The 26153-nt window shown below is 51.2% G+C and overlaps 1 protein-coding gene across 1 annotated transcript in view; it reads left to right on the plus strand.

Moving 5' to 3' along the window:
• ADAMTS2 (ADAM metallopeptidase with thrombospondin type 1 motif 2) overlaps positions 1-26153 on the plus strand; it is a 249940-nt gene that overhangs the window by 85137 nt on the left and 138650 nt on the right. The gene's annotated exons all lie outside the window — the stretch shown is intronic.

The following is a 26153-nucleotide window of genomic DNA, read 5'->3' on the forward strand; positions in this document are numbered from 1 at the left end:
CTTCTGACATCTTCTCTGGAATCCTTTCCCTAACCTCATCTGCCTATCGCTGGTGAGAGCTTAAACTCAGAACACAGGAAAGGGATTCCAAACTCAGAACAAGCCCAGAAACCATTGACCTTAGGAGATTCTAGGGCAGGCCAGTTGTCTGGCCTGGCGAGTCTGGCGCTGCGGCTGCGCTGAAACGGGCTGGGGGTGGAGGGCTCTTCGGACTGAGCTCCGGACCTCAGCCCAGGGCTGTGGGTGTGTAGGCTGAAGGTGGCAGATCTCAGCCAGAGGCCAGAGTCTGGCCCCAAGCCCCCTTTCCTTGGTGTCCCTGCCCAGGGTCCACGTGACCCTGTGTGGACGACGTCTGCAGAGAGCCCATTTCTCCCTGCATGTGCCCGATCATTCCCCTGCGCCCAGGGTTCAGGCCCACTCACTGGCTGGAGGTGGCCCAGACACACTGTTTTGCTGTGGCTGGTCTGAGGGCCTGCAGTGACCCCAGACAGTCCCGCTCTCTGTCAGCCCCAGTCTTGTCAGAGCCCACAGTGGCAGCTGGTAGATATGTAAAAGCAATGTCCTTGTCTGAACATGTTTGCTCCATGTTCTTTCCTGCAAGAGGACGTGACCTACTGGGCCCAGAACACCAGGGCCTCTGTGCAAAGGCTTTCAGTGTGTGTGTGTGTGTAAACTAGGGGGTCTTTTCTTCTCATGATTTCTGATCGTGACTCCGATCAAAGAAGGCAGGAGGTACTAACTGGAAGCTTCCTCCTGTCCCCACGAGGCAACTTCTGTAAGCATGTTTGAAATAACCCTGGCCATTTATCAAGGACAGTGGATATAATGGGTCCTCTGAGAAAGGGGAAGGGGAGACACCTGTCCTGAGCCTCCTGGTCTGGGAGACTAGCATCTCCCAGTGTAAGAGTTGGGGGGGGGGTGCCTGTGGAGGGTGGTGTGGTTATGGGTGAGGGTGCCTGTGGGGGATTGGTACGGCTGGGGTGAGGGGTTTGTCAGGGGCTGTTATACACAGCTCTTTCAGAGCACTAAGACACATTGTCATTGCCCTGGCTTCCCTGAGCAGCCAATAGGCTTCCTGGGGTGGTCTCAGGGGCTCTCAGAGCCTCGGACCATCCTTGTCACCAAGTCCCCATCATCTGAGGTTTGCTACTGGGTTGCTGACTGCCCATGGAGATGGATGGAGAATGAAGGCTTTGGGGTGTCTTCCAGGACTCAGGCCAGGGTTGGAGGTTGCCCTGGGCAGCTTAACCCACACCTGCAGACCCTGGAGGAGGGCACTAGGGTGGGCAAGGGACTGAAGGAGACCAGGGTGACTTTTCCCCCTCACTGGCCTCGCAGGTATTGTAGAAGCGTCTCTGCTTGGCTCTGCTGGGTCTGGGAGCCTGTCTGGGCCAGAAAGGCAGAGCTCCAAGGCCAGGGTGCCGTTGTGGCCTTTTGGGGAGGGGAGGTTTGGGTGTCTCTAGGACTCCTCTGGGCTAGACCTTTCTCCAGCACCCCAAGTCCCTTTCCCAGTCCTCCTCAGGGCCAGACTTGTGCCCAGGGCAGTGTGTTGGGAGGTGTGCTGTGTGATGTTGGCTCCTCTGGTGTTTGCACAGGTGTGCATGCGTGTGTGTTTGCATTTACACACAAGCGTGGACAGAGCCTCAGTCCCAAGTTCCAGGTCCCTGCCAGAGCACTGCCCTAGCTGCCATCTGTGAACCCTGTGTAAGGTTGCTGAGGAGCAGCCAGGGTCAGTGGGTATGGGGAATGGGGAGCCCCAGCCCAGCCTGGAAGCCCTGCTCAGAGCTCATATGCCTGATCCTGGCATGTCATGCCCCAGATCTCAGGCTGCTTGTTACCATCACCTGGGTGGCTTAAAATAGCAGTTAATTCTCTCATTCTTTTCCCTTTTCCGGGAGGGCAGAATTCTGGAATCAGTATCGCTGAGCGGAAGTCCAGGTGTCGGTAGGACTGTGTTTCTTCCTGAGGCTCAGAGGTAGTCTGTTCCTTGCCTCTCCCAGCTTCTGGGGGCTGCCGGCATTCCTTGGCTTGTGGCTGCGTCAGTCTAGCCTCTGTTCTCATGGTCACAGTGCCTCCTCTGCTCCTGAGTGATGTCAGTCTCCCTCTTTTAAGGGTGCATGTGATTGCACTTGGGATTCACCTTGATAATCCAGGATGATCTCCACCTGTCGAGATCCATAATTTTATCATATCTATGAAGCCCCTTTTTGGTTATATAATACAGGTCCTGGTGATTAGGACCTGGTATCTTTGGGGACCACCATTCAGTCTATTTGTTGTTGTTGTTGTTCGGTGGCTAAGTTATGTCTGACTCTTGCAACTCAGGCTTCCCTATCCTTCACTATCTCCTGGAGTTTGCTCAAATTCATGTCCATTGAGTCAGTGATGCCGTGCAACCCTCTCATCCTCTATTGCACCCGTCTCCTCCTGCCCTCAATCTTTCCCAGCATTAGGGTCTTTTCCAGTGAGTCAGCTTTTCCCATCAAGTGGTCAGAGCATTGGAGCTTCAGCTTCAGCATTGGTCCTATAGGAAGTGAATGGGCCTCCCTTACAAGGCTGACTGTGCGGTGACTGGGGCTACACATCTGTGGAGGAGTAACACTGCAGGCACACTTCACTCCTCAGGGGACGATGTTCAGGCACAGCCCAGGCAAGCTCCATGTCCCTCTCCTGCATCTGCTGGACCCTTGTGCAGTCTCATCCAGACTGTGGGGCCTGGCGTGCTATGGCTGGTCTGACCCTAAGACCAGTGTGTTGAGATACTGGCCTTGCTGGTTGCACCAAGGAGGGCTGAACTTGGGACCCTGGGAAAGTCCCCACTGAGTGGGAAAGTCCTTGGGTCACACACTGAGCAAGTGGTCTCACTCTGTCGGGCACATTTGCAACAAGTCGTGCTATCTCAAGACAAGGGCTGCAAACTCAGAGGCCTGCAGGGCCCGGCAGCCAGTGCCAGTGAGGAGAGTGGCAGAGGGCAAGAATGCAGATTACACCCGCCCTTGGCCCGGTTTTAATTTTCCTTCTTTTGATGCAAGCATGAAAGTCTCTGCTAAAATGGGTACAGCAGTGACACGTGGCCTTCGGCCCTGGCCTCGCCGTGGGCACAGGACAGACGACTGACTTCGTCCATGGGGGCAGCCTGTCCTCAGCTCCCCTGACCGAGACCTGGTGGGTTTGTGGGTCTGGGGCAGCCAATCCTTTTGCTGTTAAGAGCATCCAGACATCAGAACTTTGATGTGAACTCTCCTGATTTTAAATTGTTGCTTCAAATTTCTGAAAAGCACCATATGGGTCAAATAAAGCAACGACCCCTATTGACCACCTGTGTTTTCAGAGACATGGAGGTGGCCGTGTCCTGTGTCCTCCTCCATGGGCTTCCTGCAGTCCCTGGGCATGGCCCTGGGACAAGGAGTGGCTGTGAGCTCCGGCTGAGGTGCCAGTGGGCTGCAGAGTCTCCCACCCTGCCTTACCCCTGGCCCTGGGCTGAAGGCAGGGAAGGCACAAGCTCAGTGCCTGTGACCTTGGCTGCCTCACTCTCGGAAACAGCTCGTGCCAAGCCTCTGCCCGCTACTGTCAGGCTGCAGCATCCTCCCTGGTGGGCAGAGGAGGCAGGGTGCCCTGCTGTTGCCAAGGAAAGCCTGCGAGGAGCACGCGGACAGGGTGCCAGCCCTGCGTGGCTGCTCCACATGGCCGAGCGTGGCCCGCCGGCACAGTCTCCAGCAGTCCTTCCTCCCCTCCTGACCTGCTGCACGTCTCTGCCCCATTTCCCGGAGCCATAGAGAACCAAGAGCGCAGCTCATGATGGGCGCTCAGGGCCAGGAACCAGAGGGCTGGAGCTGATGCTGAGAGCTCACGGGGCTGCGTGATGTCCTGCAGGCTGCCCCAGCAGGGAAGGGGACTGACAGTCCTGTGCTGTGACCAGCCTGCTCTGGTCCAGGCTGGAGGCAGGAAGCCTAGAGCCGTGATGCAGGGAGAGAGTGCAGCCCCATCAGGACAGGACACTGGTGGGAAGCGGGCAAGGCTCCACTTGGTGTCAGGTGGATGGTCAGGCCTACCTTGGTGCTGCAATGGGTGTGAGTCATAAGGGAGAGGGCTCAGTCAGGAATGAGGCCTGGAAGAGGGGGTGAGTAATGGGGTAGTGGGTAGGGGATGTGGAAGGGGCACTAACTTGCCGGAAGCCCGTCTGGGGAAGCTTTCTGCTCTATAGTGGTTTATGTCCTATTGCCACCGTAACAAGTTACCACAAAGTCAGTGGCTGATTCTCTTCTGGAAGTCAGGAGTCCAAAATGAATCTTAAGGACCTAACATTAAGGTGTCAGCAGGGCTGGTTCCCCCTGGGCCTCGAGAGAGGAATCCGTTCCTTGCCTCTCCCAGCTTCTGGCGGCTGCCAGCATTCCTTGGCTTGTGGCTGCATCACTCTAGCCTCTGCTCTGCGATCACAGTGCCTTCTCTTTTGTCTATAGTAAGTTTCTCCCTCTTATAAAGACACTTGTGATTACATTGGGCTCACTGGGCTACTCCAGGAGAATTTTCTCATATTAAGATCTTTAGCTAAATCACGTCTGCTAAGTCTCCTTAGCCATATGAGGCTATCCTCACAGGTTCTGGGGGTTAGGATGGAACATCCTGGGGGTCATGATTCAGCCTACATTATATCAGAGTGTTGAAAGCTGAGGTCCTGGCAGAAATGGAAGAGAGGTCAAGAGAGGCCCTGGGCAGGCTTTGTACCCTGAGCCCCAGACCTGGCCAGAGTCCAGAGGGGCTGGGGCCCCTCTCTGTGCCATTGGTGGGAGCTTGGGGCCTAGACCAGTGCTTTCAGGCTGGTGACTCAAGGGCTCTGCTCCGGGACTTGGCCCGTGCCCTGCCCAGCTGGCTGTTGCTGGCTCGCTGCATTGCAGCTGAAAGTCTGGACACCTTAGTGCTTTATGCCCAGGGCCCTCTTGGTTTTTCCTCTCCATTCTACCCTGGGCTGTGCCTATGGCTTGGGGGCCAGAGGGAACCCCAAGAGAAGTCCTGATTGTGAAACCTGAAGCAGTTGGCCTGACTCCGGGAGGCGTGTTTCAGGGCTGAGTGTATCCTTGGCAGAGGCCACGGTGCTCCCGCTGCTCTGCGGTCAGCCCCCTGGACGGCCGCTGGAGATGCCAGTGTGCTGACGTGGCCGCACGCCGGGGAGGTGGGCGGGGGCCGTTCTGGGTCAGCTGAGGCCTGCTGTGATCTGGGGTCAGACTGAGGAGACTGCTGCAGAGCTGGCGGCTGAGCTGGGGTCTTGCTGACTGGGCTCTGTAGCGGGGGGGCTCTGCCCCGCGGGCTGTGAGGGCAGAGGTGAGGCCTGCGGCCAGACCTCCTCCTGCAGTGGAGTCTTGCCCGGCGTGCCCCCTCCTCCCAGACTCCACAGATGCAGTCTGTGACGGCACTTGGCCTGCGGGGGTGCAGACAGCCCACACGTGTCAGCTCCTCTCCTGCGTCTCAGGTCTACCTCCCCGCTTCCTCTCTCCTCCCACATTCGTGTGCGATCTGGTTCAGGGGTGGTGCTGGCCGGGTGAGTGTGGCCCAGGAAGGACCTGGATCTTGGCTGGAGCGCTGTGAGCAGATGACGGATGTGACCCAGGGATAGTGCTCTTGGCCTTGGCCTGCCTGCGATGCAGGGGACCGTTCTTAGAGGAGCCACCTCTGTGCATCAGTAGCTGCTCCCAGCACGGAGGCCGGGGGCAGTTTGGTTAGGGGTTGAGTGTGCCTGCCTCGGCAGCTTTCCCAGCTCCATCATGTCTCAGTTTTCGCATCTCTAAAATGGATATAATGTCGCAGGGCCTGCTAATCCTCATCTCACCCTTTGTATGTCACCCACTCTGTGCTTGCTGTTACATATGCTTAAGATCACGGGCTGTCTCGGGCCCTGAGGTCCTCTCTGCCCTTGATGCCTTATCTTTGAGGAATTCTTTTCCACCAATTCATTGATACTCTTTTCTTTTTTTCCCCCTGGGATTGTGTAGTAATGTCCCCTAAAGAGCTTTCTGTTGGCGCATGGTGACTATGCCTGGCTTCCAGGTAACACACCATCTCAGAAGCAAAGTTGTGCTCTGCTCTGGGTGCATCTGGAGTTAAATTAGCAAAAGTGGTGTGTCTGGCTGTCACATCAGCCGTGGGCTCTGCAGACCTGCTCTTTGCTGGCCTCTAGTGAAGCAGACCGGGATGTTTCTGGGAGAGATATGATGTCTCCAGTGGCCACTTTACATGTCTGTGACGCTTTGTGCTTCAGACATGTCAGCTGGCCTGCCAGGGATGGGAGCAGCTGGGCCTTGAACATCCTGACACAGTCCCTCCACACCCCATGGGGCAGCTGTGCAAGAGATCTGGGCTTTCTGCCTGCTGTGTATACATAATGGGGGACAGAGGGACAGGTGTCCCATGATGGACCCCCGGACAGAGGCCTCTTGGCAAAGCAGAGGGGTCCGAGGACAGAGGAGAGGTGCTGGTGCCAGCATCAGGGGATCGGGCTGCAAAGACAGCTCCAGGATTGTCCAGAGGGGAGAGGAGCCCTTCCCCAGAAGCAGTGAGGGCGGGCGTAGCCCAGAAGCTCGTTGGGCCCGAGGTCCAAACTCTGCAAGTCTGTACCAGCTGGAGGGCTCTGACCAAGGCCTGTTTCCTCTCAGAATTCTCTGCAGGTTGACAAACACTTCAGCCAGCTCCAAGCCTGAAGTGTTTTCTATAAAAAATTTCCAACTTTCCTTGACCCATTTCTCTTTCAAATTAATACCACACAGTGCTGTGCACTTGGCGCTGAAGGAACTCCGAGCTGGGAAAAGGTCGTGCAGTTGGACGGAAGTGTCGGTGTCTGGCTGCCTCTCCCTCCCCCTTGAGGCATCTCCCCCTCCGTCTGGCCCTCTCTGCTGTGCACACATACTCCCGCGCACACATATTTGGAACTTGGGCTGGATTCTCGAGTCGGGATGTTTCTCCCAGAGCTCTTGACCTGGCTCCACTGGCCTGGGCTCAGTCCTGGGGTGTGGGCTTCCCCTTGACCTGGAGCAAGGAAGGCCTCAGAGAGGATGAGTGGAGCGCATGGGAGAACCTGGCGGCAGAGTCCAGCTGGTGCCCCTTTCCAGGGATGTGCAGGCAGGACAAAGCTGCACCCTTGGGATGAAGTCAGGGCTCAGGTGAGAGCTTGCAGGAGGGCACAGGACTTGGGGGAGTCCGGGGCCAGGTCCTAATGAAGGAGGTGTCCTGGGAGCTGGGCCTGATTTGGGCTGGAAGGGGCCAGGCTTCTAGTGATGCTCCCAGTCACTGGGGGAAGACCAGAAACAACAGTGGGACTGCTGGATGGAGTGCCGAGGCTAAGAACAGGCACCCTGCCCACTGCTGCAGAGAGGGGTAAAGCTGTGAGCACAGTGAAACCCCGGAAAGCGTGAACTGAGCTGGGGGAGGCTCTCTGGGTCAGAGACAAGATGCACTTGGCTGGTGGGAGGGCCCGGCCCAGGAGACTGCTCCAGTCCCTGAAATGGGAGTCAGCCCCATGTGGCTGAGGGGCAGAAAAAGGGCCACGTGCCTGGAGGGAGGGAGTGATGGAGAGAGAGCAAGGGCAGGGCCCAGGGAGGTGGGGAGGGCTCATGGGGTTGAGCCGTGGAGGAGGTGAGGTCTTATTCTCCTGGCAGTGGGAAGCCTTTGAGGACTATCACTGGGGAGAGTGGCTGCAGGGAGGGCTGTACACAGGGGGCCCTGGGGGTCCTGATGGCCAGCACGAGACGGCCTGGTGGATGATCACAGGATGCTTTTGGAGGCAGGGCTCACAGGACGTGGGTGTGAGCAAGGATCGAGGGCAGCTCCTGGCTTTTGAGAGGCCTGAGCCACCGGGAGGATGGTGGATGGGTGTGACGCAGGCTGGGGTGGGGAGGCTGGGGGAGGAGAGGCAGGCCAAGTGCAGAGGGCAGAATTGGGGCCCGATCCTCGGACCTCAGAGCTGTGCCCCTCCCACTGTTCCTCCCTGCCCTGGCTCAGAGGAAGGGATTTCCCAGAAGGGATAGTGCTGGCCAGAGGCCAAGCCCACTTGGCTCTTGCAGTGGGGGACAGGGACCCCAGACTTGACCCCACAGATGGACAGGTTCTGGAGTGTGCTCACGGGTCCTCTTGCCCTGGGAGTCAGAGGCCCTGCTCTGTAGGATGGGGCAGCTGAGCATAGTGTAGAGTCCAGGGATCCTCGGACATGGGTGTTTCCTGGCCTTTGTGATGAATCAGGTCCTCCTTGCCCGCCTGCTGCCTCGGAGGAGCCCACGCTGGGGTGGATGGAAGCTGAAGACAGTGTGTGTGACGGGCTGTGTGCGCCTGCTTCTCAGGCCCTCCAGACGGAGGTCTGTTGTCCACCCAGCTGGGCTGGAGGCAGTGCTGGCCAGCTGCCCTTTATGCAACCTCTCTTAGAATTTGACTTGGGGACCTCCTGGCCTCAGTTCTTCTCCTGTGAATAGGTATATGTTGCTAACCCGAAAGGCATGATGACCTGGATCCCCTTGAGCCCTGGCTCTAAGCAGGGACAACTTGCTACATGACCAAAATAATTATGGGATCCAAGGGCCACAGACACACAGTCCTGGGCACAGCCAGGCTGCCTTCCCACCTCGGCTCCCAGAGTTGCCATGTCCTCCCCAGCACAAGGGCTTTGCTGGCTGATCCTTTGCTGATCTCTGGTGGCTCAGCTGGTAAAGAACCCGCCTGCAATGCGGAAGACCTGGGTTTGATCCTTGGGTTGGGAGGACCCCCTGGAGAAGGGATAGGCTACCCACTCCAGTATCCTTGGGCTTCCCTTGTGGCTTAGCTGGTAAAGAATCTGCCTGCAATGCGGGAGACCTGGGTTCGATCCCTGGATCGGAATGATCCCCTGGAGAAGAGAATGGAGCCCACTCCAGTATTCTTTCTTGGAGAATTCCATGGACAGAGGAGGCTGGTGGGCTATAGTCTATGGGGTCACAAAGAGTCGGATCTGTCTGGGCGACTAACACTTTCACTTTGCTTCACAGTGAAGCAGTGCGGCTTTTTGCTTTAATTTGTGCTGCTTTGATGGTCAGCAAGGACGAATGATCTCCCCGAGTTTGATTACTTTCTATGTCTCCGCTACCTGTTTAAGTCCTTTGCCCGTTCATCTCCCGGGGTCTTTTATATTGGGATAAGCCCTTTATCTACGTTAGATATCGACTTTCTGTCATGGTTGATACAGGCCTTTTCCCCAGGCTGTCGTTCCCTTTTCCTTTTCGTTATGTTGGTTTTTGTTGCACAAAAGCCCGTTTTTCTGTAGCCCAGCCTGTGGGTGATTCTCTTCCTCCCCTTGGAGCTGGCTGGTGGTCTGGGGACGTGTGCCTTCATTGAGGGCCTGTGTGAGGATAGGCGCCCTGCATCTGTGTGTCATTTAATCTGCACGGCGGCCCGGGGGGCAGGCAGAGAGCAGGGCCCAGGAGCGCTGCCGTCTGAGCAATACTGAGCGTCCGGGGCAGAGGAGAGCATGGCGCCGGTGGGGCGCCCCCGTGCAGGGGTCCCCAGAGCGCTGCAGGCGCGTCAGCTCATGGATGCCTGTAACGACTCCGTGAGCTTGGTTGCTGTTGTCATTATGCTCACTTTGTAGATGAGGAAACTGAGGCACTGACTGTCCCAGCCCACAGCTGAAGCCAGGCCGTTCACTCCTGCCTGGGCAGGGAGGAGCTTCCCAGGCCCCCCTGAAGGCCGGCCATCTTTGGGGCACCTGGGGCTTTCCTAGCGCTGAGGCTCGGCCTATGGGATGCAGAAACTGAGGCGCAGAGAGGGTGAGTGAGGTGTGCCTCAAGTCATTTAGCATGGTGGCTGTGGGGAGAGTCTTTGCCTCGCTGTGAAGCCCCCAGCACTGGGTGGCGTGCCTGGTGCGTAGCTGGCGCTTCAGTGTCCATGAAGAGAGAGCGTGAACTCGGTGCCCGGAAGCTGGCCACACGTCCCTCATCCCTGGGATGCTGCTGTCCTTGGCGGACACCTGCGGGCTAGTCACTGGACGAAGCCCACAGCTCCGATACTCCTGGCTCTGGGTCTTTGGGCGGGTGGGGCCTTGCTGGGGCCGCGGGCCTCCTGGGACGTGGGGCAGTTGGGTGCCTGCACTGCCGCGGTGGGGAGATGGAGCCGGCAGCAGTGCCCAGGGCCCAGGGGAAGGCCGGCCTCGCTGGCCCCGGCACACCCTGGCTACCATTCAGGGATGGTGCTGTGGTCTTTCAACACGCGCCCTGTGGACACCATATCCCAGGTTCTCATCTGTTCAGCTCATTCAGCTGGTGATTCACTTATGGCCTACACGGGGCCGGGCACTGGCTGGGCTCTGGAGCCCTGGGAAGCAGACAGACACAGCACTCCCAAGCCCAGTGTTACACCTGTCATACATGTGTGTCCCACACGGTGAACAAGTGGGATGCCCGAACAGGAACAGTGGGAGACGCCACACAGTCAGCCCACAGTAACTGGAGGCTGGGGTTGAGATCTGGACCGTGGATTGCAGTTCACTAGGAAAGGAAGGGTTTGGGGGAGCAGGGGCGAGTGTCCTTAGGGGAGTGGTCTTGGCCTGTTTGGGGGTCCAGCAGGAAGCAACAGTGAAGACTGAGGGTCTGAGGGGCAGATTGTGGTGGGCTGTCTTGGCATGGGGGTTGGAGGGACGGGGGTTTGCTTTGCTGTAAGTGGAGAAGCAGTATGGCCTAGTTACTATGGAGGTGGGTGAGAGGGGAAGAGGCAGGGAGCCAGGAGAGGCTGCTGCCATGAGGCTGGAGAGACGGTGGCCTGGGCAGGCTGGCCCTGGCAGTGAAGAGGAACTGTTGTTGTTCACTGGCTCAGTCGTGTCCGACTCTTTGTGACATGGTAGACTGCAGCACACCAGGCCTCCCTGCCCTTCACAATCTCCCGGAGCTTGCTCAAACTACATCCATTGAGTCAGTGATGCCATCCAACCATCTCATCCTCTGTCGTCCCCTTTTCCTCCTGCCTTCAATCTTTCCCAGCATCAGAATCTTTTCCAATGAGTCAGTTCTTCACGTCAGGTAGCCAAAGTATTGGAGCTTCAGCTTCAGCATCAGTCTTTCCAGTGAATATTCAGGGTTGATTTCTTTTAGGACTGACTAGTTTAATCTCCTTGCAATCCAAGGGACTCTGAAGCATTTTCTCTAGCACGATACAAAAGCCTCAAGGTAGTCCCCATGGTGATCAGAGGGGGCTGCTGCCCACTGGGCGGAACCACATTCCCATCCAGGCTGGCAGCATCCTCCCAGGGTCAGGGAGGAGCAGAATCACAGCTCCCAGCTGGGCCCTCTCGCTTCTGTCTCTTCCCTAACTCTGCCTGCAGACCCAGGTTGACACTTACCAGAATCATCTTTGCTGAGGTGCAGGCCTGGGAAGGTCTTTGTATGTTTGGACTTTTTTTTAATTTTTTAAGGCTTATATCCAGATCTCTCTGAACTCACCTTTGGGACAAGTGAAAAATGCCATCTGTGGATCCTGGCTGAAGAGACATGCTAAGTTGGTGAGGGGGTTTCTTTGCCCAACTGCCTCCCTCTGTGGGTGTGTCCTGGGGCCAGATTTATTCTTTATTCTCAGTGCTTTGACAGTTCATGGGCCAGAGGCAGGGCTGGCCAGGTGTATGGGGACAAGTAGGCTTTGGCAGGTGATGGAGCTGGGAGAACAAGGAGCTGAAGCACCAGGCCAGTCTGCTGATGTCCAGTAGGATGAGGGACCAAGGGCTGTTCTGGGATCCACAGAGCCTCCAGGCACAGACCTCTAGTGGCCTGTGGGGAGTGGTCTCTAGGGGATCAAGTTGGCTGACGTTCAGTACAGATCAGGTCATGAGCCGAGGGCTCTGGTTAGGGACAAGGGCGTGCTCATTCTCACCCACCAACCTATAGAGCCTCAGTTGTGGGCAGCCACAGGCTGGAGTGCGGGCACCGTGGGCCCAGTGACCAGGCTCAGGAGGGGCGTGCTGGGTGGGCAGTGACACAGACCCCAGACCAGCCAGGACCCCAAGGACAGGGGTTCACCACCCTACCACCTTGCGCAGAGCCTGGGGTCAGATGTCTGTAGAAAGCATGTATTTCTGCTGGGGTCTCTGATGCCAGCGTTGCTAGGGTGCAGGCCAATGTGAAGTCTCAGGAGGGCCTCTGGTTTCTCATGAGTAGCCGGAAATTGCGATTTTATGTAAAACCTTTTCATTTTAAAATGTTGGCAAGCTAATTCAAAATTTTCAAAAGCTGCATGTGAACCACGCAGGCCCCTGGCAGCAGCAGCGGAGGCTCGAGGGTCCTAGGATGGCTTCAGTGTCGGGGACCCCAGCCCCTGGGAACCTGGCAGCAGCCGGGCGAAGCTCTCCGTGTGGCTCGTGATGTTGCGGAGCTGAAATGCACTGAAGAGGAATTTTTACTTTCCTTTCAAGAATATCGTGAGAGACCTTTCCAGCGGTTCCGTTTCTGTGAGATTCGCTGTCATCGTGGTTGTATTTTTCTTGGAGGCCAGTGGAGAAGCCCATCTGCAGAGCATTAGTGGGGAGGCTGTGTGGCTGGGAAGGCTCCATCCAGGCCTCCAGACAGTCTGGGGGGTGGGGGGTGGGGAGGGAAGGGCACTTGGTTGGGATCAGTCCGCAGACCCCTGGAGACGGGCCTCTGCCGCAAGCACTAGGGCCGCCATCTGCACTGGCCAGGCCTGGGGGCTGAGGGGGTAGACCTCTGCTCACTGCGGCTGTGTGCTGAGTCCCAGTGGCCTGTGCTCCACTTTCCCAGCATGCTCATCCTTCCCACGGTCCCTGCGGCTTGGGGAGCAAAGATCAGCTGAAGGTGCAATAGGACTCTGGTCAAGTGACTGAGCTCCTCTGTTCTGGGCTGTGTCCCAGAAGCTACTTACATTCTTGGCAAACTCACCAGTAGGACAAACAGGGCTTGTCTTTGTCCTGGGACCTTGGACTGATGAGGACGGAAGGTCTTCACACCCGGGGCAATCTCAGAAAACTCAGCTTGGGCCCTTGGTGACAGAGCTGGCCGCGGCCAGGGCCCCAGTGCCCCCTTCTTTGTGTCCTTCAGTTCCTGGAACATGTGGGTGCTCCCCAAGGGCTGAGGAGGCCCAGAGAGGGTCGGGGAGCCAAGGGGCTCAGCACGGCCCTGGCTTGTTGACCCCTGCCCTGGCTCAGCCTCAGTGTCCCCGTCTTGTAGCTTACAGGCTGTACCCCTCTCCTCACATGTTTTATTTGATTTACACAATGTCTTCAAACACTGAAAGTGAACAGTTAAAAGTCAAGAGGTTTCACATTAAGATCTTAATTTTCAGTTTCTCAGAAAGATCAGAAGGCCCAGTACCCGGGGCCTGTTCCTAAAGGCGATGTTTGCAGGGATGTGCCAGACCTCTTCTACCCCGCAGTTTCCTGTCTGGCCCCCTGACTCCTTTGGCCCTGCCTGCTCTGGTTGGTGATGGAGAGAGACTCTGGGAGAAAGACGGCCTCTGGTGGGTAGTTACACACTCACAAGCTATCTCTCTCTCTCTCTCTCTCTCACCCACATATAATACACAGATGTGTCCATGTGAACATACATGTGGTGCACACATGTACACGTGCATATGCATGCACAACACAGACTCGTTTACATCTTCCTGGAATGAACCTTGGGACCCGGAGGGGTTTCCCAAGTCCTTTTCCCTTTGGGCAGCCAAGACCCAAGTGAGGGGTCACAGGACTAAATAAGCTGGGACAAAGGGCTAAGCTGGCTGCTGGGCCCTTGGCCTGCGTGAGAGGCACCTGTGCTCCCTCCTGAAGGGGACCCGGGGCTGCAGTGCTCTGAGGCCAGAACAAGACCCTCCAGGCCTTCTGCAGGAAGGACAGCCTCAGAGCGCACTCACCCTGGGTGGGCACAGGCCGTCAGTGGGGGACACTGTGAGGGGGAGTGATGGAGAGCTGATGGGGTGACTTGCCACAGCTCACGTGTGGGGATGTAAGCCACCCCCAGGCCTGCCAGACTGGCCTGGCAGTTTCTGTGCAAAGGGGCTGGGTGGGGCAGGTAGCCTGGTAGGTGGAGGGTGAATGTGCCCACGTGTTGCTGGCCCTGGCAGCCTGGCCCCGCGCCAGCTTCTGCAGAGTCACCTGGTCCCTCTGGATGCTGCTAGCAGGAGACAGGGAGACTGGCCTTATGTTATTAGTGTCTGTCGTGTGTGGCTCCCGCAGCAGCTGAGGGCCAATCCCACGGGAGCACAGCAGTTTTCCCACCTGCCGAGAGGAGGCACAGTGAGCCCAGGGCCCGCTGCTTTGGGGGCTGGTCCCGCCTCAGAGGTATGCTGACCTGCTCTGAATTAGGACCTGGTTGGCTCTCAGGAGAGGAAATAGTAGTAGGAGGACTCCAAGGCTGAATGGTGGGAAGGGTCTGACCGCACTGATGGATGGATGGAGGGAAGGTGGTAGAGAAGGTGGATCTAAATCCACCCACTCAGACCCAGAGGCCTCATCAGCTGCCCCAGCCCCGTCCCCTGTCCCCAGCTTCAGACCCACACCCCAGATGCCCTCCTGGAGGCTGTGATGTCCCAGTCTTGAGTCAGACACCCCCAGACCCAAATCCAAGCCCCAGCTCTGAGCCTCTGAGCAGTTCTCTGCTCCCTCCTCGGGCTCTGGTGTTGACTTGCCTCGTTGCTTTGAGTTACTGTGGTTTCCACATTGAGGGATAGGGAGCCCTGCAGGCCTGGCCTGAACTGAGTGCATACCAGTGGAGTTCAAGTTCGAAGCTCCCCTCCCTGATGGGCGGGCACCTTTTTCTGTGCTGCTTCAGTGGCTGCCTTGGCATTGCTGATCTTGAAAGAAAGTGTCCTGGGCTATTATCTTCAGCATCTCCCTCACCATCTGGAGCTGATCTGTGAACAAGCCTGACCAGTTCTACCCCCAAAATGCCTAGAAATCACACTGCCACCGTTCCTGTCCCTGACTGTGTTGCCTGATTCAATTGTCACGGGCACAAAGACTTCACTTTCCAGTGTCAGAGTCCATTCACTCATTTGTTCATTCACTCGCTCACTCACCCATTCATTCACTCATTCATTTACTCATTAAGTCACTCATTAGTTTATTCACTCACTCATCTATCCATTTATCCAACCGTCCATCCATTCAACAAGTGTTTTCAAGCACCCCTGTGCCAGCCCTGTGCTGGGTGTTGCATATGCACAGACTGGCCTTTGCTTCTGAGGAGTCCTGGTTGAAGGGAGAGGCAGACAAGAGGATGAACCTAGCCAAGTGCTGCTAACACTGTAGAGGCCCAGGGCACGAGCACTGATGTTGCCCTGGTGGGGTGAGCTCCAGGAAGCTCGTCAGAGTGCGGTCGCCAGGCTCTAAGGCCAAGTGGCTGTGCTCCGGCTCCAGGGACAAGGAGGGACAGGGTGTGCTAGCTCAAAGCACAGACTCTGAGGTCTTGCTCCCTGGTTTAAATCCTGGCTTCTCCTTCCACCTCTGTACCTCTGTTTCCTCATCAGAAAAATGGAGGTAGGGGATTTCCAGCAGGTAGGGTTGTTGGGAGGGTTAGTCCCCATCAGACTTGTGAAGAACTTGTTCTTCACAACATCAGACTTGTTGGGTCCAGTGTGGACCCAACGCTGAGTGATGAAGCGTTGCCTTGACCAGAAGGGAAAGCCCCACCCCAGCTGTGGCCATGAGACAGTCAGGCTGTCTGTCACAGGCTGTTGCCCACACTACATTTCTTCGGCAGATGGTTGCTACATTTCAGGTGGGCCCTGGGTGGGGAAGTCTTGTTCCAAACCAATTCGCTCTCTTGCTTCATCCAGTCAGGTGAGGGGGTGCAGGCACAGTGTGAGGCCATGGGTCCTGAGGTAGGGGGTCACTGAGGCCCTGGGGCAGTTGGGGGGGTCGTCAGCTCTGCAGCTGCACCAGGACAGGCATCCAGGGGAAGGTGGCGCTGGGTAGTCCTGAAGCATGGTAGACCCTCTCATTGGAGCCTCCCTTGTACACCCCAGACCTCATACACTGAGTGGAAGATGAGAACTGCCAGCCAGAGGTCTTCTTGTGGGACACTGGGGTATGTTTGTCACAGTGTTACACAGTAAACTGAACAGACTGAACTCATGTTTAAGAGGACTTACGTACACATGGATTTCCAGCTTTCTGTGAGAGATCAGGACCCCTGGCCACCCTGGGCCTGTACTGCTTTCCCTGTGGCTCCAATGGATGGGTGCTAAGGGGCCCTGGGGGGTGGAATGTGTGCTCCTTTCCCAGTCCCCAGTATTTCCACTGACTCCCTGGGCCAAGAGTCTGGGGCTTCGGATCCTTCATCATTGTGCCCTGTTGTCTATTTTTTTTTAAAGCCAAAATATATTTCTCTGGCTTAGAGAGGGCTTGATCTGCAACCTTCCCACGGCTCTCACTCATTTATGTCTCCCCTGGGCATAATCCTATTGGCATTTGAATTTCTGCTGGTCTTTATATTTTTGTGGGCTTCCCTGGTGGCTTAGGCAGTAAAGAATCTGCCTGCAATGCAGGAGACCCAGGTTCCATCCCTGGGTCGGGAAGATCCTCTGGAGAAGGGAATGGCACCCCACCCCAGTATGCTTGCCTGGAGAATCCCACGGACAGAGGAGCCTGATGTGCCACAGACCATGGAGTTGCAAAGAGTTGGACACAACTGAATGACTAGCACTTTTGTTTAACAATTTATTTTTCGTGACATAAAATTCACCACTTTATTTTAAAGTGTATATGTGTGTATGTGCATGCCAAGTTGCTTCAGTCATGTCTGACTCCTTGCAGCCCTATGGACTGTAGCCCACTGGGCTCCTCTATCCATGGGATTCTCTAGGCAAGTGCAATGGAGTGGGTTTCCATGCCCTCCCCCAGGGGATCTTCCTGACCCAGGGATCGAACCTGCATCTCTTACATCTCCAGCATTGGCAGGTGGGTTCCTTACCACAAGCACCACCTGGGAAACCAAAAAATGTATATAATCCACTGCTTTTTAGAATATTCTTATTGTTGTGCAACCATCATTATCATTTAGTTCCAGAACCTTCTCATCCCCCACATGGAAGCCCTGTACCCACTAGCAGTCACTCCCCATGCACCCTCCCTCAGCCCCTAGCAAGTGTTAATTGACTTCCTGTCTCTATGGATCTACCTATTCTGGACACACACAATTTGTGGCCTTTTGGGTCTGGCTTTGCTGCTGGTCTTTTAAAAGAATCTGGCATGCAAGCCCGTGGTTTGTTCTGCGCCATGCCGACCCGATCTTGCCCCTCGTAGGTCTCTGCGGCCCCTCCCTGTGCCCTGGCTCTCCCGGGTACTTGGCCATGGTGTGTCTTCTGGAGGCTGTGGCTGCAACACTGACCACTCTTCAGTCTCCTGGCAGGGCCTGTGGACCAGCCTCCTGGCTCTTTGTTCTGACTTGCCTATGACTATAACCTCTTCTCCACTGACTCTAGGTCCTCTCCAGAAACAGGCATGAAAGAACTTTATTTCTTCATGAAAGCTTTAGTATAAGGCTCTGTCACATATGTTTTTCAGGCTAGTTCCCAGGGAGGGTGTGGCGTTCCGGAGCCCCTCTTTATGGGAGTATAAGGTGCCCGGTGACATGAATGTAAAACACTGCTGCTGCTGCTACCACAAAATATTAGAGCCACAGAATATCGCTCAGTGCAGAAGGAAGGTGCTCTGGGTATGGGTTCACAGCCTGCCTGCATCTCTCGGGCCTGAAATAGGCAGCAGTGTGCTTTTGTGAAGCCCAGAGGCACAACACTGCAGTAGGGAGCAGTGGCGACCGTGCTACGGTGCAAAACTCCAGCACGTTTCCACTGAAGCAGTGGCTTCCTTGCCACTCCTGTGTTGACTCTGAAGTGGCACTGAGGTTCCTCCCAAGATGACCTGCTTGCGCGGGCATGGATCAGCTCTGGACAAGCTGTAAACTGGGAAATGTGGAATCTGAGAAATAGCGCCTCCAACCCCCACAATAACCCCATTCCCAAAGAGGAAATACCAAAACCAGGAGAGCCTGCCATGGGGACCATCCTGGTGCTGCTCTTCAGGTCTGGAGCTGGAGTGGTCGTGTGTGTCTGTGTGTGCGCACGTGTCTGTGGACTGCCTGTCAGGGCCCGGCCGGCCAGCATATCTAGGAGAGGGTGTGTTGGAGGAAAAGGAGACGTGTTTTTAAAGAAGAATTAGAAAAGAGGACAGGGAAGCCAGAACAATGAAGCAGAATCACAGAGGAATCTGGGAGAAACAAGCCCAAATTGGTCAGTTATCGGAGTAATTGTAAATGGATTAAAGTCACCTGTTCACAGACAGATGTTGTTACATTAATGAAACGAAACCAAACCAAACCCCAAACCTAAACTGTGCTGTCACCAGAGCAGGAAAAGGTTGAAAGGAGAAGAGTGGAAACAGACGCCAGGCAACCAAAGGCAGGCTGTCACATCTATGTCAGACTCCGCGGGCTCGAGGCAATTTCCAGGAGAGATGGGTCACCATCTAATGAGGAAGGGTTCATTTCCCCAGATGACAGAACAGTTTTAAAGGTTCACTCATTCAATAAAACAGTCTCAATATATTTGTCATAACTTTGTTAGAAATAGAGGAATTGACAAATCCATCATCATTTCAGGAGATTTCAGCCATTTTTTTCCCAGTTAGTATTGGATTAAGTAGACAGAAAATCAGCAAAGACAAGAAAGTTCTGAATAACACAAATAATGAGCTTGATTTAATGGAAGTAGATAGATTTTGCATCTGATGAGTAGAGGTCCCTCATTTGTCTCTAGCACATGTATAACTCTCATAAAAAAAGTGATCAGTTAAGTGCAAGTCTCATGAAAATTAAAAGAATATTTATGACGCAGATCCTGCTTCCTAACCATCGTGCCTTTAAGCTAGAAATTAATAACTGCCCAAATAAAAATCCCCATTATTTGGAAATAAAAAACATTTAAGTAATTCATTGATCAAAGAAGGACTTAAAATGAAACTTCAAGGATGCTTAAAGCTGCATGATAATAAAAGCACTAAATGTCAAAACTTGGATGGTGATTTATATGAGGGGAAAAAACAAGACTGTAGATTAGAAATACATTTCCAATGTAAGAAGTTAGAAAAAAGCAAAAATTACTCAAAGGAAGTGGAAGCGGACAGATAATACAAGATAAGATCAGAAATCAATGAACCAGAAAACCTCTGTTCTAATGATTGTCCCTGTTACAAGGATGCAAGGTCAGTGTTGTCAGATTTTTTGGCTTTCTAAGAGAAGTCAGAAATTTGTAATTCTGCAAGAAATTTCTGCATTGAAAAATATGATATAGGCCTTTCAAAACATATGTGTAGCCTAAATTGGGCCTGTGCGCCTCTTTTATGAGCCCTGCCTTCTCTTAAACAGCACTCGGAGGGGCTGTTCACCTCAGTTAACTAGGGATGACAAGGTGACCTGGGGAGGATGGCCAGGAACTGGGCGGGAACTGAGTCTCGGGTCCAGGCCCTGTGCCCAGGGCCCTAGGAGCCTCTTCTGCATACAATACCTCCTCCGGGGCTGTCTTCTCTGTGAGTTTCTGTGTTGATGTATATTTTCATTACTCTTGGGAACAAACCTAGAGGAATTGCTGGGTCATATGGTAAGTGTGTGTTTATCGTTTTGAGAAATGTACCAGACTGTTTTCCAATGTGACCTGAGCATGATGCCTGCTTTCCTGGGTGTGTGTGGGGGGAGGTGTCAGGGCCAGTTCCCCATCCCCAGAACATTTCTAGGTCTATGGCTGTGCACGCAGCTCGCTGTGAGTTCTCAGACTTCGTCTCACAGCTCCTGTGTAGGTGCCTGAGAAGGCCTGCTGCTTGTTCCTCATTAGCAGGAACCAGCGTCTCCTTGTGTGTGGGGTCCTGCAGGTTTCTGTCTGTCGTCTGAGGACGTAATGTTCTCAGGCATCGGCCTGTTGGCTTTATCCAGAAATTGAGGAGGCAGCAGAGAGGGTTTGAGCTCTGCTTCTTTGGCTGGAGAATAATTTCCACATTGGGTCTGTGTTGAAGTGAATCCCTCATTGGCAGAAATACAATTCCTGAGGCTTTTCTAGGGTAGCAAGCTCACACCTTCTCATGTGGATGTTCCTTTCCCATAAGTTCATGATGTTCTTTCACAAGGGCCTGGAGAGATGGAAAGAACCCCATTAATGGGTTGAAAATGGGAGGTTCGGAGATGGCACAGTTAGAAACTGGAGCAGCTGGGACTTGAACCCAGACCCATCTAATGCAGATAGTAGGCTCTTTCTGCTTACACTAGCTTTAGGTAGCACCCTGGATGTCTCTGGGCCTTTCTTGTTGAGTCACCCAGGGCCCCTCTGGCAGAAGCCACCTGTGAGGGCAGAATGGAAAGTGCCCATGGGCTGGCTGACCGTGCAAGGGAGTTAGTATGCTGAGGGAGAGCGCATCATCTCTCACCAGGGAGACTCATTTCCTTTCATCTTGGGAACTCAACTAACTCAGTGGCCTCCCACGACTTTGCACCATGCCACACCTAAAAGCCACAGAGCAGGACCTAGAGGCCTCATTAGCTGGTGCCTGGAGAATCCCAGGGACAGAGGAGCCTGGTGGGCTGCCGTCCACGGCGTCCCACAGAGTTGGACATGGCTGCAGCGACCGAGCAGCAGCAAAATGTGGGTGGTCATGTGGTCACCAAGTATCACCTGGAGTCTGGGCTTGACAGGGAATGACTCAAAGAAATTAGGTCTAGGGTCAGGTCATTCTCTTAGCTTTTCTTTATACCAATATACCAATATACCTTTATACCAAGGTTTTGTGGTGGTTTCACTGGTAAGTTGTGTCTGACCCTTGCAGCCCCATGGACTGTAGCCCACCAGGCACCTCCGTCCATGGGATTTCCCAGGCAAGAATACTGGAGTGGGTTGCCATTTCCTTCTCCAGGGGATCTTCTCCACCCATGTCTCCTGTGTCTCCTGCATTGGCAGGTGGATTCTTTACAGCTGAGCCATCACAGAAGCCTTTATAATAGGTTTATTAATGTATAATCCTATGTTATAATTCACCCATTCTAAGTACACAATTCTGTGAGTTTTGGTGTAGTCACAGCATCACAATCGACTTCTGAACATTTTCATTGCCCCAAAAGAAACCTCGTACTCATTAACACTCATTTCCCATTTCCCCTCAAGTTTTCCTTTCTTCCTTTCCAGTTAGATGGCTTCTATTGCTTTTTCATGCCTAATTGCTCTGACTAGAATTCTAGTATTATGTTGAATAGCAGTTGCAAAAGTGAACTTCCTTATCTGCTTCCTCATCTTAAAGGAAAAGCTTTCCGTCTTTTGCCACTGAGAATAATGTTAGCTGTCATTTTTATCATGCCTTTTCTCATGTTGAGGGGGTTCCCTACTATTCCTAGTTTATTGATGTTTTTATTATGCAGGGTGATGTTTCTTATCATGCAGGGAATAACAGAGGATGAGATGGTTGATTGGCATCACCGATTCGATGGGCATGAGTTTGAGCAAGCTCTGGGAGTTGGTGATCGACAGGGAGGCCTGACGTGCTGCGGTCCATGGGGTCTCAAAGAGTCAGACACGACTGGGCAACTGAACTGAACTGAATGATCATGCAGGGTGTTGGGTTCTGCCAAATATTTTTTTTGCATCAATTGAGATGATTATGTGCTTTATTTTCCTCTATTCTGTTAACCTGCTCTATTCAGTTCAGTTCAGTTCAGTTGCTCAGTCGTGTCTGACTCTTTGCGACCTCATGGACTGCAGCATGCCAGGCTTCCCTGTCCATCACCAACTCTTAGAGCTTGCTCAAACTCATGTCCATGGAGTTGGTGATGCCATCCAACCAACCTGTTGTATTACACTGATTGATTTTTGTATTTTGAACCACCCTTGCCTTCTTGGAGTAAATCTCACATGGTCATGGTGGGATTTTTTTGGAAGAGTTTGACAAGGATTGGTGTTAATTCTTTAAATGATTGGTAGAATTTACCAGTGAAGCAGTCTGATCCTGGCCTCCTCTTTACTGGGGGTTTTTCAATACTAATTTTGTGTCTTTACTTTTTATTTTTGGTGTTGTTTAGTCATTAAGTCGTGTCAGTCTCTTTTGTGACCCAATGGACTAGAGCCCACCAGGCTCCTTCCGTCCATGGGATTCCCAGGCAAGAATAGTGGAGTGGGTTGCTAGTTCTTTCTCCAGGGAATCTTCCTGACTCAATGATCAAACCTGCATTTCCTGCATTGCAGGAACCACCAGGGATCTGTTTAAATTTATTAATATTTGGGTTAATTTTGGTGGTTTGTGTGTTACCAGGAATTTTTAAACTTCATCTAGGTTATCTAATTTGTTAGTATACAGTTGTTCACTGTATTCTCTTGTAATTATTTTCATTTCTTTAAGGTCAGCAGTAATGTCCCCACTTTTGTTTCTAATTTTAGTAATTTGAGTCTTCCCTCATTTATCTAGGTCCATCTGGTTAAATTTTGTCAACTTCAAAGAACCAACTTTTGGTTCCACTGAATCTCCCTATTGTTTTTCTATTCTCTATTTTGTTTATCTCTGCTTTAATCTATATTATTTTCTTTCTTCTGCCAGCTTTGGTTTTAGTTTGTTCTTTTTCTAGTTCCTTGAGGTATGTTTTTATTGATTTGAGTTGTTTATTTTTTTAATGTAGAAGTTTACAGCTATAAATTTTCTGATGAGTACTGCTTTTGCTGTATCCCATAAATTTTGGGTATGTTGTATTTCTCTCAAGATATTTTCTTATTTCCTTGGTAATTTCTCCTTTGACCCATTGGTTGTTAAAGAGTGTGTTGCTTAATTTACATACATTTGTGAATCTTTCCAAGTTTTGTTCCATTACTAACTTCTAATTTTATTCCATTGTGACTGGAGAAGATACTTCATTTGATTTCAACCCTTAAAAGTTTATTGAGACTTATTTTGTGGCCTAACATGATATTCTGGAGAAAGTTCCATTGTATTTGAGAAGACTTCATATTCTGCTATTCTGGGAGGTAGTGTCCTCTGTTTATATCTGTTAGGTCTAGTAGGTTTATAGTGTTGTTCAAGTCCTCTGTTTTCTTATTGATTTTTTGGATAGTTGTCCTATCCATTATTGAAAATGGAGTGTATCTATAATAACTATAAATGGAGGGTACTCCTAAAAAATTGTGAATCACTATATTGTACATTTGTGACTCATATAATATTGTACATCAATTATAGTCCAATTAAAAAATAAAGTGGAGTGTTGAAGTCTCCTCCAAATGTTATTGTAGAACTGGCTATTTCTCCCTTCAGTTCTGTCAGTTTTTGTTTCATATATTTTGGAACTTTGTTGTTAGATGCATATGTGTTTATAATTTTTATATCTTTTTGGTAGATTGGTCCTTTCACCAATGTATAATGTTCCTCTTTGTTATAAATTTTTTTATTTAAAATCTGTTTTGTTTGACATTAGTATAGCTAGCTCAGATCTCTTTTGCTTACTATTTGGATGGAATTTGTTCTTCCAACCTTTTATTTTTAACCAATTTTTGAGTATTTGGATCAAAATTGAGTCTCTTATAGACAGTGTATAGTTGGATCATGGTTTTGTTTTTTTTTTTAAAGTCTATTTTGCCAATCTCTGCCTTTTAATTGAAGAATTTAATTCATTTATATTTAAAGTAATTGCTGACAAGAAAGGGCTTACTTCTGCCATTTGCTCTTTGTTTTCTATATGTCATATCTTTTTTTACACTGCAATTCCCCAGTGCTGCTTTTTCTTGCATTTCATTGACTTTTTCTAATGTGTTGTTTTGAGTCTTTTCTCATTTCCTTAACTATATTTTTAAGTCATTTTCTTAGTGGTGATCCCAGGGGATTATAATTATTACCTTTTAAATTTTCATTTATGTATTTATTTATTGCTGTGCTGGGTCTCTGGTGCTGTGTTCAGGCTTTCTCTAGTAGCAGCTTCTCATTGCGGTGGCTTCTCTTGTGGATCTCGGGCTCTAGAGGGTGCAGGCTTCAGTAACTGCAGCACATGGGCTTAGTATGTGGGATCTTCCTGGAGCTGGGCTCGAACCTGCGTCCTCTAGTTGGCAGGCAGATTCTTAACCACTGGACCACTAGGGAAATCCTGTAATTATTATCTTAAATGTATAAAAATGTATTTTGAATGAATACCAAGTTAATTTAAACAATATACAAAAACTACACTCCTATACACCTCAGCCTCCCCCACCTTTTATGATATCATTGTCATGAATTATATCTTTATGCATTGCATGCCCATTAACATAGGTTGATAATTGTTGTTTTATGCATTGGCTATTAAGTAATATTGGGAAAAAAGAGGACTTAGAAACCAAGAATTTGTAGTTTCCTTTACTGCTGTTCTTTATTTTTCATACAGATTTGAGTTATTGTCTGTGTATAAGTATGCTCAGTCATGTCTGACTCTTTGTGACCCTTTGAACTACAGCTTGCAAGTTATTGTCTAGTACCCTTTTATTTTAACTGGAAGGACTTCCTTTAGCATTTCTTGAATGGCAGGCTTACTAACAGCAAACTCCCTCAGTTTTTGTTTATCTGATAATATCTTGATTTTTTCCTTCATTTTTGAAGAATAGTTTTGCTGGATATAGAATTCTTGCTTGACAATATTTTTCTTTCAGCACTTTAACTATGTCATCCCACTGTTTCTCTCATCCCTGCATAGTTCTGATGAGAAATCAGCTGTTAATCTCATTGAAGATCCTGTGTAAATGTGGAGTGGCTTCTCTCTTATTACTTTTAAGATTTTCTTTTTGACTTTGATTTTTGATAATTTGATTATAATGTGTCTCAGAATGTATCTCTTTGAGTTTATCCAACTTGGAGATCCTTAGCTGTGGAGATTGATGTTTTGTCAAATTTGGGAAGTTTTTGGCTATTGTTTCTTCAAATATTCTTCCTGCCCTTTTTCTCTTGGCTCCCTTTCTGGGGCTCCCATTATGTGTATGTTGGTGCATTGGAGGTCTCTCACAGGTCTCCTAGGTTTCATCCTGGGTAAGTGACCTATCTTTAAGTTTACTGATTTGTTCATAACGCTCGTTAAACCTATCTAGTGAATTTTTCATTTTAGTTATAATCTTCAGCTTCAGAATTTATTTTGGTACTTTTTCTAATTTCTGTCTATACTGACATTCTCAATTGGTGAGGCATCTTTATCCGGGTTTGCTTTAGGTCTTTTGTTTATGGTTTCCTTTAACTATTTGAGCATATTTAAGACGGTTGATTTGTAGTCTTTGTTTAGCAAGTCCAATGTCTGGACTTCCTCAGGGAAAGCTTCTCTTAATTTCTTTTTTTGCCTGAGAATGGGCCATGCTTTCTTGTTTCTTTGCATGCCTCATAAGTTTTTTGCTGGAAACTGAACATTTTGTGTATTGTAATGTGACAACTCTGGAAATCAGGTTTGCCTCCCTCCTCAGGGTTTGCTGCTGCTTGTTGTGGGTTTTTGTTGTTTCCCTAGTGACTTTTATAAACTATTTTTGTAAAGTCTGTTTTGTTGTGTGTGGCCATTGAAATCTCTGTCCTGTTAGCTATTTGTTTGACATATTTCAATAAATGCTCTGGACCAAAGAAGAAATAATCCTCTTTCAGTCTTTGCAGATTGGCTCTGTGTGGCAGCAACTTTCAGTGCTTAGCCAGATTAAACTGTCTTAAACTTCACTTCATGCTTTCTTGAAGCTCAAAGGTCAATCAGAGGTGAAGGCTTTGGATCTCCCAGGTCTTTTGGGCATGTGTCTCGTCCTGGGTATGTGTGTGCCCTTCCAGATTCCTTGGCATATGTGAGAGTTTTCCAAAGACTTTATTTCTCCAAGTATCTCCTTCCACAGTCTCTTCCTTCCCAGGCTTTTTGATTTGTGTATTGTTTGCATTGCCCTGACTGTTGCCCCAAGTGTCTATGGCTAATACATTTGCCTTTAAACGCTTTTAACAAACAGTGCCCAGGAATCCACTTCAGCCCTGGGGAAGCGCCAAAGCAAGAGAAACAAATGCAAGCCCCTGAGCTGATCTTTCGAGGAACAACTAGATAGGTCAAAACACAAAATCACAATTCTTTGAGAATAAGGTTCATATTGCTCTCACTGGTGCCCACAAACAGAATGTGGGCTGCCTTCTTCATGGCCAGCATTGAGGTGGGGAGTAG

Source organism: Cervus canadensis, chromosome 4, assembly GCF_019320065.1.
Source record: "Cervus canadensis isolate Bull #8, Minnesota chromosome 4, ASM1932006v1, whole genome shotgun sequence".
Taxonomy (NCBI): domain Eukaryota; kingdom Metazoa; phylum Chordata; class Mammalia; order Artiodactyla; family Cervidae; genus Cervus; species Cervus canadensis.